This window comes from Mesoplodon bidens (genome assembly GCF_964165515.1).
Source record: "Mesoplodon bidens genome assembly, chromosome: 5".
Taxonomy (NCBI): domain Eukaryota; kingdom Metazoa; phylum Chordata; class Mammalia; order Artiodactyla; family Ziphiidae; genus Mesoplodon; species Mesoplodon bidens.
The window spans coordinates 84,347,204-84,364,436 of record NC_138161.1 but is presented as its reverse complement, the minus strand read 5'-3'; positions in this window follow the sequence as shown (position 1 = coordinate 84,364,436).

The window sequence follows — 17,233 nt, the reverse complement described above, 5'->3', positions numbered from 1 at the left end:
TTTAACAGTTGCCTTGTTTCAATACCTTTGGGGACATATCAATTTTTTCTTCTGATTTATGCTTTAAACATGTAAAAAAGTAGAAATGATGAGAACTTCTATAAAACTTTCCTATACATGAAAGTGGCAGCTAAATTAGCCTGATTCAGGATGCTGACCTTCCATGATTTCATAACATTGAGTTAATGGCAGTGTTAGAGCCTAGATTGTAATCTACAAATATTAAATGTGAGACACTTCCTCTGATGTCAGATGTAAATATCCCAAATAATACTACATTCTAATGACTTTATATAAAGTGTTTCACAATTTTTCCATTTTTATGTTAGTGATGTAAAATGTCCTTTTGTTTGTGTTGGCAATTCTCTGCAGAGAATTTAATGATAATGGCTCTCCATTGTTGAGCCCTAATTTTGTGGCAGGCACTGAAGTAAGCACTTTTTTGGGCATTATGTTAAATGCATGAAAGATCCTATGAGATACTATACTATTACCCCTCCTCCTGATGAAGAAACTGAAGCTCAAAGACATTATATAAATTAGTCAAGAACATATAGTAAGTAAATATGGTGGTCTTTGCTGTATTTCTAAGTTTGAACTCAGGACTGTCTGAACTAGGAGACTGTGACTATAATCACTGAGTTACAATCCCTCCTATGTTAAGTCCTTTAAAGTAGCACAGGTCTTCCCCTGAAACTTTGTGCTGTCTGGTCTCCAACGTCTAGGTGTCCATCTGTAGCAAAACCTAGAGCAATACTCAAGACATTATGAAGACAACTTTAGAACTAATTGTGATGGCTTAAAACCATAACATAATTTAAAGAAATGTTAGTTTTCCTAGACTGTCAAGTCCAGCTTACTTAGATATAACACAAATATAAATGCTAATATGCATGTTCATGGTATATCACAAGTTTGTTCCTCACCATGGAACTGGTTTAGAAATATGCTTCCTTGGGCTTCCCTGGTGGCGCAGTGGTTGAGAGTCTGCCTGCCGATGCAGGGGACACGGGTTCGTGCCCCGGTCTGGGAAGATCCCACATGCCGCGGAGCGGCTGGGCCCGTGAGCCATGGCCACTGAGCCTGAGCATCGGAACCTGTGCTCTGTGACGGGAGAGGCCACAACAGTAAGAGGCCCACGTACCACAAAAAAAAAAAAAAAAAGAAAAAAAAGAAATATGCTTCCTTGATTTAGGAAGAAGAGCATAATACACTGTTAAGAGGACAGTAGTTTTATTCAGGTCTGTCCAAATTCCTGTTTTCCCTGGATTGCATGAGTTCTTATGATCCTCTTCCACGTGTTACGTGTTAATCTGCTCTGGAGAGTCATTCATTCTTTCCTCAAATATTTATTGAGCTTCCACTGTGTTCCAGGTACTGTTCTAGGCACCAGGGAGAGACCAGTGAACAAAACTGATAAGGTCTCTGCCCTCAACAAGCTGGCAATTTACTGGTGGCAGAAAGACAGTGAACCAGTGAAGAAATGAAACAGGATAAGGAAAGAGAAGGGCTTTATAAAATGACATAATGTAATCAGGTGACTGCCCAGGTTTCACTTTAAGTACATGTGTTCATATGTCCCTAATATAGATGCTTTTCTTCAACAAGATCTGCTAAATGTCTGCCTCAGTTTCCCTACTATGGAGCCCAACTTTGCATTGTTGCTGTTTTCTCCTCTGATTTCATGCTCTACATCTGGTAGGTATTATTTGCCTTACAAAAGGAGAGAGTTTAAGCTCCTTATGGGAGAGAGAGTAGCCTTCTGGTGTGGATTCAAGCTGAAAATCTCCCCTTCCCCCATTCTAGACACACAGTTGTCAGAGCACTTCCAAGATTAAAACCTTAATCTTCACTTTCATTGTAATTAACTCAGTAGTTATTATAGTTCCATATTACAAAGGTTAGAAGGGTCTGGAATATATTTATAATATATATGTGTATTTATTTATTTATGAAATAAGTATGAAATAGTTTTCACTGCCAAGCTATATGAAATCTTTAAGATTCATAACAGCATGTAATCTATGTGGATAAAAATATTGTCAAATTAATAGCCCTCGTAAAAGTTTAATACATCATATATATATATATATATTTTTTTTTTCTTCTTTGAGGCAAAATGGCCATTAAAGTATTAATATATTTTTTGGAAACTATGGAATTAGGTTTCATTGACTTCACATAGTTATAATCCATGGCATATTTTAGAGGAAGGAGTCTGCTACATTAGGAAGTGGGACCTGGCACGTCAAAGTTCTGAGATAATAAACAATTTCTATTTTGGGGGTGAGGTTTATAGAATTCTCCTGAATTGGTTAGTAAAAACCTGGAAACCTTGAAAGATACAGAGAAAACTTCAGGCAAATTTTGTTAGAAGCCAGTGCTTTGGACCTCTGGAAATAAGATATTTCTCACAGGACGGTCTGAGACACACCCTATAAGGGGTAAGTCCACCTGAGCTGTGCATCCTGAGACTGACTCCACGAATAGGGTGGAAAAGTGGACCTACTGGAATGTTTGCTTGTCAGAGCACTTTTTCCTCCTGCCAATCCTTTTTCTTCTGGCTCCTTGTTTGATCACCTCTAAATCTGAAGCCTAAAATTCAAGAGGTCAAAAGTCTAGTTTCTTTCTCTTTTTGATGCCTCAAGTCACCACCTTGATGGCATATAATATAAAGGAAATGAAAGATGATATATAGTTTCACTGCCTAACGCTATATTTTGGGCTTGTCACCTCAATTCTCTGGAACTTCGATGTCCTCACCTGTACAGTGAAAAGTTGGACAAATCCTGTTTAAGTCCTTTTCCCAAAGTCCTATGTTTGTAAATCTTCTCAACAAAGATACATTTGGAATAATGTCTTCTGAGTCAATATTGTCTATAAGCAGTGTTTTTTCATAAAATAAAACAAAACAAAAATCCAGGATGCATCTCTCAGTAGAATTTTGGTCCATGACATTATCTTTAACTATTTCCAGCTGTTTCTTTTTAAAGAAATAGTTTATTGGAGTATAATTGACTTACAATGTTGTTTCAGGTGTACAGCAAAGTGATTCAGTTATACATATACATATATCAACTCTTTTTCAGATCTTTTCTCATATAGGTTATAAAAAATGATAGTTGTTTATTCATAAGTTTGAGATTTAATTTTTAAAAATCAAATGCACATAAAACAGTTTTACCATTGTAGCAGAGACCCCTATCTAGTGAAGACTTTTGAGCATGGTTTTGAGGTGCAGAGATGTTGCTGGGCAGTGGCAGCCTAGCTGAGGACTTCATTTCTCCTACCATTGCATTTATCTAAGTGGACCCTTGTAATTAGTTCTTCTTAGTGAAATTTGAGTGGAGGTGAGTGTGTCCCTTGTGAGCCCAAATGATTAAGAAATAAATGTCCCTCTCTAACTGCTCTCTTCTCCTGTACCAGCTAGATGCCAATGCTCAAAGACACCCTGGAAGCTCTATTTAGAAGATGACAGAGCCTCTGTTAGCCTGGGTTCCTCTGTCATCATGTGTCCAGATCCTCTCTGCTGCTGGGGCCAAAGTCAATCAGGAATACCTACCGGCCTGGGGCTGATGTGAGCAAGAGTTACATTTTCATTGAAATTTAAGAGGTTGTAAGTGATAATAGTGAGTGTTAATTTGGTACCTTTAATGGGATGCTTTTGTAAAGTATGGAAAGTATGTGGTGTAATTTGTAGTTGGACAGCAAAAACGACAGCAACAATAAGAACACAGACAGAGCAGGCTGAAAGCAGCAGAGTTTGTTAAGCTGTGGAACTATTTGGTACCTGTTGCCTGTGATAACCTGGAAAGTAAACCATGTGTATACAGACCCAGTATCTAGCTAGAGACTACATTTCATATCTCTCTTGAACTTGAACTTGGTAGACTACTTGACCTGTCCTCACCAGGTGGAATATGAGCAGAAATGTTATGTGTCCCTTCTGGCCACAGTGGTGAGGAAGCAAGTTGGCCTATTTTTCTTTCTCTTTTGTTCACTCTGTTGGCTGCATATCAACATCAAGGATGACATTGAAAGCCTTACAAGGCATCTGGAACATGACAAATCTCCATCAGCCTGGGTCCCTGAATAATTACATGGATCACAACCATTCTATTCTCTGCCCATCACCCTTGACCAGGGATTCCCTACTGGACTCTACTAGGAACAAGAAATATACCATGTGATGTTAAGCCACAGGAACTAGGTACCTAGTGCTCAAGAAAGTAGTACACCTATGTTTTTAATACATGTTTTCCATGTATTAGTCTGTACTGTACGTTTTCTCATCCTGGTGCTGACACCTGGTAAGACAAATTTCTGGAATGCTATTTCATTTTGGCTAATTCTGTGAAAGAAGTTCAGGAATGATCCAGTGCATTTTCCCATGCAAACTGCTCAGCTCCGTGGTAAAAATGTATCTTCACCAAAAGAGAGGAAAGGATGTAAAATGCAGAAAGCTCACTAATGGGGTGCTTTGCTGGCTGCCACATAGCTTTCTTGATTGAGACTCTTTTCGTAACATAAAACCAGCCTTTACCTCCTAGTTACTCTGTGTGTGTGTGTGGTGTGTGTGTGGTGTGTGTCTGTGGTGTGTGTGTATGTGTGTGTGTGGTCTGTGTGTGGTCTCTGTGTGGTGTGTGTATGTGGTGTTTGTGTGTCATGTGTGCATGTGTGGGGTGTGTGTGTGGTGTGTGTGTGGTGTGTGCATGGTGTGTGTGTGCGTGGTGTGTGTGGTGTGTGTGGTGTGTATGTGTGGTGTGCGTGGTGTGTGTGTGTGGTGTGTCTGTGGTGTGTGTGGGGGGTGTTTGTGTTGTGTGTGTGGGGGGGTGTGGTGGGGTGTGTGGTGTGTGTGTTTGTGTGTGTGGTGTGTGTGTGGGGTGTGTGGGGTGTGTGTATGTGGTTTGTGTGTGGTTGTGTGTGGTGTGTGTGGTTGTGTGGTGTGTGTGCAGTGTGTGTGGTGTGTGTGGTGTGTGTGGAGTGTGTGTGTGGTGTGTGTGGTGTGTGTGGTGTGTATGTGTGGTGTGTGCATGGTGTGTGTGTGGTGTGTGTGGTGTGTCTGTGTGGTGTGTGTGTGTTTGTGTGTGTGGTGTGTGTGTGGTGTGTGGGGTGTGTGGGGTGTGTGTATGTGGTTTGTGTCTGTGGTTGTGTGTGGTGTGTGTGGCGTGTGTGTGGCGTGTGTGTGGTGTGAGTGCGGTGTGTGTGGTGGGTATGTGTGGTGTGTGTGTGTGATGTGTGTGTGTGGTGTGTGTGTGGTGTGTGTGTGGTGTGTGTGTGGTGTGTGTATGTAGTGTGCATGTGTGTGTGGAAGTGGGAGGTGGGGGTTGAGGGTATCTTTAAAGATTTGTCCTGAAAAGATTTTTGACTTATATAAAAAATTATGCCTACTTGTAAGGAATGCAGATATGGCCTCGCTAATGATTTTTATTTTTTATTTTTTTTATTTTTTATTAGTTTCTGCTTTATAACAAAGTGAATCAGTCATACATATACATCTGTTCCCACATCCCTTCCCTCATGCATCTCCCTCCCTCCCACCCTCCCCATCCCACCCCTCCAGGCGGTCACAAAGCACCGAGCTGATCTCCCTGTGCTCTGCGGCTGCTTCCCTCTATCTATCTACCTTAAGTTTGGTAGTGTATATATGTCCATGCCTCTCTTTCGCTTTGTCACAGCTTACCCTTCCCCCTCCCCATATCCTCAAGTCCATTCTCAAGTAAGTCTGTGTCTTTATTCCCGTTTTACCCCTAGGTTCTTCATGACCTTTTTTTTTTTTTAAATTCCGTATATATGTGTTAGCATACGGTATTTGTCTTTCTCTTTCTGACTTACTTCACTCTGTATGACAGACTCTAGGTCTATCCACCTCATTACAAATAGCTCAGTTTCGTTTCTTTTTATGGCTGAGTAATATTCCATTGTATATATGTGCCACATCTCCTTTATCCATTCATCCGATGATGGACACTTAGGTGGTTTCCAGCTCCGGGCTATTGTGAATAGAGCTGCAATGAACATTTTGGTACATGTCTCTTTTTGAATTATGGTTTTCTCAGGGGATATACCTAGTAGTGGGATTGCTGGGTCATATAGTAGTTCTATTTTTAGTTTTTTAAGGAACCTCCATACTGTTCTCCATAGTGGCTATACCAATTCACATTCCCACCAGCAGTGCAAGAGGGTTCCCTTTTCTCCACACCCTCTCCAGCATTTATTGTTTCTAGATTTCTTGATGATGGCCATTCTGACTGGTGTGAGATAATATCTCATTGTAGTTTTGATTTGCATTTCTCTAATGATTAATGATGTTGGGCATTCTTTCATGTGTTTGTTGGCAGTCTGTATATCTTCTTCGGAGAAATGCCTATTTAAGTCTTCTGCCCATTTTTGGATTGCGTTGTTTGTTTTTTTGCTATTGAGCTGCATGAGCTGTTTATAAATTTTGGAGATTAATCCTTTGTCAGTTGCTTCATTTGCAAATATTTTCTCCCATTCTGAGGGTTGTCTTTTGGTCTTCTTTATGGTTTCCTTTGTTGTGCAAAAGCTTTGAAGTTTCATTAGGTCCCATGTGTTTATCTTTCTTTTTATTTCCATTTCTCTAGGAGGTGGGTCCAAAAGGATCTTGCTGTGATTTATGTCATAGAGTGTTCTGCCTATGTTTTCCTCTAAGAGTTTGATAATTTCTGGCTTTACATTTAAGTCTTTAATGCATTTTGAGCTTATTTTTGTGTATAGTGTTAGGGAATGATCTAATCTAAAACTTTTACATGTCCCTGTCCAGTTTTCCCAGCACCACTTATTGAAGAGACTGTCCTTTCTCCACTGTACATTCCTTCCTCCTTTATCAAAGATAAGTTGGCCATATGTGCGTGGGTTTATCTCTGGGCTTTCTATCCTGATCCACTGATCTATCTTTCTGTTTTTATGCCAGTACCACACTGTCTTGATTACTGTAGCTTTGTAGTATAGTCTGAAGTCAGGGAGCCTGATTCCTCCAGCTCCGTTTTTCGTTCTCAAGATTGCTTTGGGTATTCGGGGTCTTTTGTTTTTCCAAACAAATTTTGAAATTTTTTGTTCTACTTCTGTGAAAAATGCCAGTGGTAGTTTGATAGGGATTGCATTGAATCTGTAGATTGCTTTGGGTAGTAGAGTCATTTTCACAATATTGATTCTTCCAATCCAGGAGCATGGTCTATCTCTCCATCTATTTGTATCATCTTTAATTTCTTTCATCAGTGTCTTATAATTTTCTGCATACAGGTCTTTTGTCTCCTTAGGTAGGTTTATTCCTAGATATATTATTCTTTTTGTTGCAATGGTAAATGGGAGTGTTTTCTTGATTTCATTTTCAGATTTTTCATCATTAGTGTACAGGAATGCCAGAGATTTCTGTGCATTAATTTTGTATCCTGCTACTTTACCAAATTCATTGATTAGCTCTAGTAGTTTTTTGGTAGCATCTTTAGGATTCTCTATGTATAGTATCATGTCATGTGCAAACAGTGACAGCTTTACTTCTTCTTTTCCAATTTGGATTCCTTTTATTTCCTTTTCTTCTCTGATTGCTGTGGCTAAAACTTCCAAAACTATGTTGAATAAGAGTGGTGAGAGTGGGCATCCTTGTCTTGTTCCTGATCTTAGTGGAAATGGTTTCAGTTTTTCACCATTGAGGACAATGTTGGCTGTGGGTTTGTCATATATGGCCTTTATGATGTTGAGGAAAGTTCCCTCTATGCCTACTTTCTGCAGGGTTTTTATCATAAATGGGTGTTGAATTTTGTCGAAAGCTTTCTCTGCATCTATTGAGATGACCATATGGTTTTTCTCCTTCAACTTGTTAATATGGTGTATCACATTGATTGATTTGCGTATATTGAAGAATCCTTGCATTCCTGGAATAAACCCCACTTGATCATGGTGTATGATCCTTTTAATGTGCTGTTGGATTCTGTTTGCTAGTATTTTGTTGAGGATTTTTGCATCTATGTTCATCAGTGATATTGGCCTGTAGTTTTCTTTCTTTGTGACATCCTTGCCTGGTTTTGGTATCAAGGTGATGGTGGCCTCGTAGAATGAGTTTAGGAGTGTTCCTTCCTCTGATATTGTTTGGAAGAGTTTGAGAAGGATGGGTGTTAGCTCTTCTCTAAATGTTTGATAGAATTCGCCTGTGAAGCCATCTGGTCCTGGGCTTTTGTTTGATTGAAGATTTTTAATCACAGTTTGAATTTCAGTGCTTGTGATTGGTCTATTCATATTTTCTATTTCTTCCTGAGTCAGTCTTGGCAGGTTGTGCATTTCTAAGAATTTGTCCATTTCTTCCAGGTTGTCCATTTTATTGGCATAGAGTTGCTTATAGTAATCTCTCATGATCTTTTGTATTTCTGCAGTGTCAGTTGTTACTTCTCCTTTTTCATTTCTAATTCTATTGATTTGAGTCTTCTCCCTTTTTTTCTTGATGAGTCTGGCTAATGGTTTGTCAATTTTGTTTATCTTCTCAAAGAACCAGCTTTTAGTTTGGTTGATCTTTACTATCGTTTCCTTCATTTCTTTTTCATTTATTTCTGATCTGATCTTTATGATTTCTTTCCTTCTGCTAACTTTGGGGGTATTTTGTTCTTCTTTCTCTAATTGCTTTAGGTGCAGGGTCAGGTTGTTTACTCGAAATGCTTCCTGTTTCTTAAGGTGGGATTGTATTGCTATAAACTTCCCTCTTAGAACTGCTTTTGCTGCGTCCCTTAGGTTTTGGGTCGTCGTGTCTCCATTGTCGTTTGTTTCTAGGTTTTTTTAAATTTCCTCTTTGATTTCTTCAGTGATCACTTCGTTATTGATTAGTGTATTGTTTAGCCTCCATGTGTTTGTATTTTTTACAGATCTTTTCCTGTAATTGATGTCTAGTCTCATAGCATTGTGGTCGGAAAAGATACTTGATAAAATTTCAATTTTCTTAAATTTACCAAGGCTTAATTTGTTCCCCAAGATATGATCTATCCTGGAGAATGTTCCATGAGCACTTGAGAAAAATGTGTATTCTGTTGTTTTGGGATGGAATGTCCTATAAATATCAACTAACTACATCTTGTTTAATGTATCATTTAAAGCTTGTGTTTCCTTATTTATTTTCATTTTGGAAGATCTGTCCATTGGTGAAAGTGGGGTGTTAAAGTCCCCTACTATGATTGTGTTACTGTCGATTTCCCCTTTTATGGCTGTTAGTATTTGCCTTATGTATTGAGGTGCTCCTATGTTGGGTGCATAAATATTTACAATTGTTATATCTTCTTTTTGGATCGATCCCTTGATCATTATGTAGTGTCCTTCTTTGTCTCTTCTAGTAGTCTTTATTTTAAAGTCTATTTTGTCTGATATGAGAATTGCTACTCCAGCTTTCTTTTGGTTTCCATTTGCATGGAATATCTTTTTCCATCCCCTTACTTTCAATCTGTATGTGTCTCTAGGTCTGAAGTGGGTCTCTTGTAGACAGCATATATATGGGTCTTGTTTTTGTATCCATTCAGCCAATCTGTGTCTTTTGGTGGGAGCATTTAGTCCATTTACATTTAAGGTAATTATTGATATGTATGTTTCTATTCCCATTTCCTTAATTGCTTTGGGTTCGTTATTGTAGGTATATTCCTTCTGTTATGTTTCTTGCCTAGAGAAGTTCCTTTAGCATTTGTTGTAAAGCTGGTTTGGTGGTGCTGAAGTCTCTCAGCTTTTGCTTGTCTGTAAAGGTTTTAATTTCTCCATCAAATCTGAATGAGATACTTGCTGGGTGGATTAATGTTTGTTGCAGGTTTCTCTCCTTCATCACTTTAATTATGTCCTGCCACTCCCTTCTGGCTTGTAGAGTTTCTGCTGAGAGATCAGCTGTTAACCTGATGGGGATTCCCTTGTGTGTTATTTGTTGTTTTTCCCTTGCTGGTTTTAATATGATTTCTTTGTGTTTAATTTTTGACAGTTTGGTTAATATGTGTCTTGGCGTATTTCTTCTTGGATTTATTCTGTATGGGACTCTCTGTGCCTCCTGGACTTGATTAACTATTTCCTTTCCCATATTAGGGAAGTTTTCAACTATAATCTCTTCAAATATTTTCTCAGTCCCTTTCTTTTTCTCTTCTTCTTCTGGAACCCCTATAATTCGAATGTTGGTGCGTTTAATGTTGTCCCAGAGGTCTCTGAGACTGTCCTCTGTTCTTTTCATTCTTTTTTCTTTATTTTGCTCTGCAGCAGTTATTTCCACTATTTTATCTTCCACCTCACTTATCCGTTCTTCTGCCTCAGTTATTCTGCTATTGATCCCATCTAGAGTATTTTTAATTTCTTTTATTGTGTTTTTAATCGATGCTTGATTCATCTTTAGTTCTTCTAGGTCCTTGTTAACTGTTTCTTGCATTTTGTCTATTCTATTTCCAAGATTATGGGTCTTGGAAATAGAATCTTGGATCATCTTTACTATCATTATTCTGAATTCTTTTTCAGGTAGACTGCCTATTACCTCTTCCTTTGTTAGGTCTGGTAGATTTTTATCTTGCTCCTTCACCTGCTGTGTGTTTTTCTGTCTTCTCATTTTGCTTATGTTACTGTGTTTGGGGTCTCCTTTTTGCAGGCTGCAGATTCGGAGTTCCCGTTGTTTTTGGTGTCTGTCCCCAGTGGCTAAGGTTGTTTCAGTAGGTTGTGTAGGCTTTCTGGTGGGGGGGACTAATGCCTGTGTTCTGGTAGATGAGGCTGGATCTTGCCTTTCTGGTGGACAGGTCCATGTCTGGTGGTGTGTTTTGGGGTGCCTATGGCCTTATTATGTTTTTAGGTAGCCTCTCTGCTAATGGGTGGGGTTGTGTTCCTGCCTTGCTAGTTGCTTGGCCTAGGGTGACCAGCACTGTAGCTTGCTGGTCGTTGACTGAAGCTGGGTGCTGGTGTTGAGATGGAGATCTCTGGGAGATTTTCGCTGCTTGATATTATGTGGAGCTGGGAGGTCTCTTGTGGACCCGTGTCCTGAAGTTGGCTTTCCCACTTCAGAGGCACAGCAGTGACTCCTGGCTGCAGCACCAATAGCCTTTCATCCACCCGGCTCAGAATAACAGGGAGAAAAAGTAGCAAGAAAGAATTAGTAGAAGAAAGAAAGAGAGAGGGAAAGAAAGGAAGAAGGGAAGAAAGGAAGGAAGGACGGAAGAAAGAAAGAAAGGAGGGAGGGAGGGAGGAAGGATGGAAAGAAAGAAGGAAAGAAAGGAGGGAGGGGGGGAGGAATGAAAGCAAAAGGAAGAGTGAATGGAAGAAGGGAGGGAGGGAGGGAGGAAGGAAAGAGAAAGAAAGTGGAAAGAAGAAGGGTGGGAGGGAGGTAGGGAGGAAAGAAAAAGAAAGAAGGAAAGGAGGAGCGGAGGGAGGGAGGGAGGAAGGGAAGGTAGGAAAAAAAGAAAGAGCAGGTAAAGTAAAATAGAATAAAGTTGAAATATAGTAGCGTTATTAAAATTAAAAAGTAATTATTGAAAAAAAAAAACGGACCGATAGAACCCTGGGACATATGGTGGAAGCAAAGCTATACAGAGAGAATCTTACACAGAAGATTACACATACACATTCACAAAAAGAGAGCAGGGGGAAAAATCAAAAATCTTGCTCTCCAAGTCCACCTCCTCAATTTGGGATAATTCGTTGTAAAAAAAGGAAAAGGGCGAGAAGTCTGAAATCTTGCTAAGTCCACCTCCTTAATTTGGGATAATTCGTTGTAAAAAGAGGAAAAGGGGGGAAAGTCTTAAATCTTGTCCTCAAAGTCCACTTCCTCAATTTGGGATGATTCGCTGTCCATTCATGCACTCCACAGACGCAGGGCACATCAAATGGACCGTGGAGCTTTAATCCGCTGGCTCCGAGGCTGCACAGAGAGATTTCCCTGTCTCTGCTCTCACAGCTCCCGGGTCTCAGCCGTGGACCTGGCCCCGCCTCTGCGCGTAGGTCGCCGGAGGGCGTCCATTTTTCGCTCAGACAGGACGGGTTTAAAGGAGCCGCTGATTCGGGGGCTCTGGCTCACTCAGGCAGAGGGGAGGGAGGGGCGCGCAGTGTGGGGCGGGCCTGCGGCGGCAGAGGCCGGCGTGACGTTGCAGCAGCCCGTGGCGCTCCGTGCGCTTTCCCGGGAAAGCCGTCCCCGGGTCCCGGGACCCCGGCAGTGGCGGGGTGCACAGGCCCCCCGGAAGGCGGGGCGGACAGTGACCCGCGCTCGCACACAGGCCCCGCGGCGGCGGCGGCGGCGGCGGCGGCGGCGGCGGCGGCGTCTCACGCCCGTCTCCGAGGTCCGCGCCTTACCCGCGGCTCGCGCCTGTCTCCGGCGCTTCCCCAAGCAGCCCTCTTAATGCCCTCTCCTCGCGCACCAGGAAACAAAAGGGAAAAAAGTCTCTTGCCTCTTCGGCAGCTCCAGACCCTTTCCCCGGACTCCCTCCGGGCTAGCCGTGGTGCACTAACCCCTTCAGGCTCTCTTCCTGCCGCCAGCCCCAGTCCTCTACCTGCGCTCCGACTGAAACCCGATACCCGAGCCTCAGCTCCCAGCCCCGCCCGCCCCGGCGGCCGAGCAGACAAGCCTCTCGGGCTGGTGTGTGCCTGAGGGCACCGGTCCTCTGTGCCAGAATCTCTCCGCTTTGCCCTCCGCACCCCTGTTGCTGTGCTCTCCTCCGCTACGCCGAAGCTTTCCCCCTCCGCCACCTGCAGTCTCCGCCCGCGAAGGGGCTTGTAGTGTGTAGAACCCTTCCCTCCTTCACGGCTCCCTCCCACTGGTGCAGGTCCCATCCCTATCCTATTGTCTCTGTTTATTCTTTTTTTCTTTTGCCCTACCCAGGTATGTGGGGAGTTTCTTGCCTTTTGCGGGGGGGGGTCTGAGGTCTTCTGTCGGCGTTCAGTAGGTGTTCTGTAGGAGTTGTTCCACGTGTAGATGAATTTCTGATGTATCTGTGGGGAGGAAGGTGATCTCCGCATCTTACTCTTCCGCCATCTTCCTCCCCATCTTTATGCAGCTACACAGGCACCAACTGGCAGTGAAGTGAGTTGAAATTCTTTCTGCAAATCACTAAAGACCACGTGCGACCAGGAAACTTGCCTCCTAGAGCGTAACAGTGATGCTGGCACCTTTGGGAGAGCGCTAATGATTCTTAAAAGCATGTGCTCAATGATTCACAGAAAATGACAGAAAAAAAGCTGGTCTTAGAAGATCTCAACAAGCATTTGTGGAGATCAAAACAGATTTTCTTTTGGATTCTCTATACATATTAGATTTGAATTCTTTGGTTTGTCATGGCCTGTATCACATTATTCATATTTTTTGTATCCATGGAAATATACAGAGAAAAATTTCTGGCAATTAAATTTGAATTTTGTAATTAATGATAGCTTATATTTACAGAGGTCCTACTATCACTGAGTAAAGTATATACAGCATCTTACATAATCCTCACATTTTTGCCCCACCCTTTGCAAAATGAGAAAATTGAAACCGAAATATTAAGATACTTTGCTCAAGGGCATGCATGGAGTATAAATTTGGTATTTGAACTCTGGTTCTCTGACTCCAGACCTCACGTCTTAATCACTAAGCCAGTAGTTCTCACACTTCAGTGTGCATCAGAATCACCTAGAGGGCTTGTCAAATCACAGATTGCTGGTCCCTACCTCAGGGTAGGTGAGGGCCACCCTGGGAGGTCTGGATTGGGTCCTAAGTATTTACATTTCTAACAAGTTTCCAGATGGTGCTGATGCTACTGGTCTGGGAACCATACTTTGAGAACCACTGAAATAAGATAAACTGCTTCTCTTCTATGATATTTTTTTTTGCTATAATTAGAATGATCCGATAATCAGTACAATTTGAAAGAAGCCACCAGAACACAAGATTCAGTGAAGAAAAAGACCAATACGAAAAGATTACATTAAAATCCAAATGAAAGGGGGGCTTTCCTGGTGGTGCAGTTGTTAAGAATCCTCCTGCTACTGCAGGGGACACGGATTTGAGCCCTGGTCCAGGAAGATCCCACATGCCGCGGAGCAACTAAGCCCGTGCGCCACAGCTACTGAGCCTGTGCTCTAGAGCCCACATGCCACAACTACTGAAGGCCATGCCCTTAGAGCCCGTGCTCTGCAACAAGAGAAGGCACCACAATGAGAAGGCTGGGCACCACAACGAAGAGAAGCCCCCGCTTGCGGCAACTAGCAAAAACCTGAGCGCAGTAACGAAGACCCGACACAGAAAAAAAAAAAAAAAATCCAAATGAAAGGAGGTAAATAAATTACAAAGGTGATGACTCTTCATTGCATGAAGAATAAAAACCAAGACTCTGCAGCCAATATTCAAAGTCTTTCATAATTTAATCCCAGACTTCTAGACTAAGACTTCTAGACTAGTCTAGCTTCTAGACTAGTCTAGCTTCTAGACTAAGCTTCACTCATCTGTGCTTGGTCATCCAACACCTCTCCGATCTCTCACCTTGGGTGGTGTCTACTAAAGCTGCTTCCTTTGACTGGAAATGCTTTTCTCTTCTGTCTGTCAAAGCTCTAATTGAGCTTCAGGACTTAGTCCAAATACTTCCTTTCCTAAAAATGCCATCCAAGTCTTTCTTGATTTCTACTTCTTCCCTCCAACATTCTCCCCTGTATCATAAGAGTTATTTGAGTTGCTCATATAACAATGGGCCCAGGAAGAGTTGTGTGTTTTTTAACTGCATCATAATAAAGCCTTATTCACATTTGTTTCTCATAGGACCTAGGACTCTGCTGAATCCTGGCAGTTGCTCAGTGAGGGGGTCATCAAATCGAAGTTATTAAAGAACTTTGTTAGAGTCACCAATTCAGGTGTATGTTTGCCTTATCAGACAGTATGAGGACCCCAAAATTGTAGATAATTGTGTAAGGTAGAATTTGTTTCAACCATGAATAACAGTGACTCAAAAAATAGTGACTTAAAATAACAAAAGTTCACTGACTGGGGGCTGTCAGTCCATGGCTGGTATAGAGGTCCCACGACTATCAGAGACTCAATCTCCCTCAGTAATTCTATCTCTGTGGTGTTGTATCTTAGTCAGCTCAGGCTGCTACAACAAAATGCCATAGACTGGGTGGGCTTAACACAGACATTTAATTCTCACAGTTCTTGAGGCTGAGAAATGCACAATTAAAGTGTTCCCTTTAGGTAATGTGGCCCTGTTCTCTAACTGCTTTTCAGCAATTTCATAACAATGTGCTGTGATGTTATCTTCATTGTGTTTATTCTGCTTGGGGTTGTTGTCCTTATTGGATTCACGGATTCATAGTTAATATCAGTTTTGGAAATTTTTGGCCATTATTTTTCCAAACATTTTTTCCTCTCCCCACCTCTTCTGGACTTGAATTGCATGTATGGTAACTGCATTGCATCACTCCACAGGACACTGTAGCTTTGTTTATGTTTTTATTTATAAGCTGGTTTGCATAGATTCCATTTTAATATATTTAAAGTTCATTAGTCTTTTCTTCTGTAGGGTCTAATCTTCACTGAATTCCATCTAGTAAAATTTTTATTATATTTTTAGCTCTAGAAGTTTTATTTTTAAAAAACCTTCCATTTTTCTCCAATTTTTAAAAAGTTTTCCTTTAGATCCTTAAATATATTTATAATAGTTATTTTAAGCCCTTGTCAGCTAAATCCATTATCACTGTTATTTTGGTTGATTTTCCTTTTATTGATGGATCACATTTCTGCTTCTTTGCATATGTAGTGATTCTGATTAGGTGCTGGTCATTGTTAATGTTTTTATTATGTTGCTGTGATCTGGATTTTGTTGCCTGACTTTAAAGAGAGTTGAGTTTTATTTTAGCAGCCAAAAATGACTTGCAGATCAATTTGATGTTTTCAAGGCCAAAGACAGAAAATTCAGCTATATACAGAAAATGATAACATGAAAGGGAAGAATATGATTTGCATGTAAAAGGGTTAAGTCTTAAAAGAACTGGAAGCTGCTGACATTGCTTTCCCTGCTGATTGTTAAAGTCAACATAAATAGTTACTTATTTAGTTTAATATCCATATTTTCTCATCTTGTCTCCACCTTGGAAAAAAAAAATCTAGAATTCAACAGGGAAAAAGTAGATACATGTTTTCCTCCATGTCTTCTGCAATGTTTCACTGCAATCCAGGTAGGCTACTTCTTAAATTGATTTCCCTGCCCCTAACATCACCTTGAAGTGTTATACCTGCCCAGAGTGGAGAAAAGAATAAGGAGGTAACTTTTGATATCTTTATAAATATTGAATTTGACATGGAACTAATCGTCTAAGGACAGATAGAATATATTTAAGGGAGTTCTACTCTGGTGCATTTTCAAAAGACTGTTAAGAGAGGAAATTGTGTTGGATCAAATTATCTAGAGGTTATTGAAGAAAGATAATTTGGGAGTTGGGGTGTTTGAGCTTTCTCAGATGTACCAAATCACAGCATACATTTTCCTTTTAGAGATTTATAGAATTCTGCAATTCGATTTTGACTAGTATACTTATTTATATACTTATTGTACCAGTAGGTTAGGATAAAAAATATATCAAATTGAAAAATGCTAGAATAGTCCAATTCTATATGTGAGCATTCAAAGGAAAAAGGTAATGTTAGACTTCTAAGACACTTAATAAATTAAGTTACTAATTTATTCATTCTATCTATCATACAATGAAAAGTTAACAAACTAGTCTACTATATGGATAGGTTATATAAGCTTTTTCAGATTCAATTTAAATTTCACCAAAGTATTCTATGCATTAGCAAATTTATAATAGGAAAATAATTTTCCCTTCAGAAATTAGTGGTATAAGATGCCACAAATATGTGAATTTTTTTAGTTTAGTTAAAAGCCAAAACAAAAAGATTTATTTTTTGTAAAATATTTAATATTTTATTTTTTGATTGTTAGATTAATACTGTGGTTTTATAGTGTATGGCAGTACTTTTTGAAGTATGGTCTAGGAACTCTTGAAAGTACCTGAGACTCTATGAGTCTGAACTATTTTCATAATAATATTATGAAGGTATTTGCCCGTTTCACTCTCAGTCTCTCATGAGCATGGCCTGGAGTTTCCATAGGCTACATGCAAAATATATGATATTGCAACAAATTGAATGCAGATAGATATGAAACTATAGCTGTCTTCTATTAAACGAGATATAAAAAGGAGATATGAAAAATATAAACACCTGCTACTCTTCCCTGTGATTGTTTTAAAATTTGGAAGA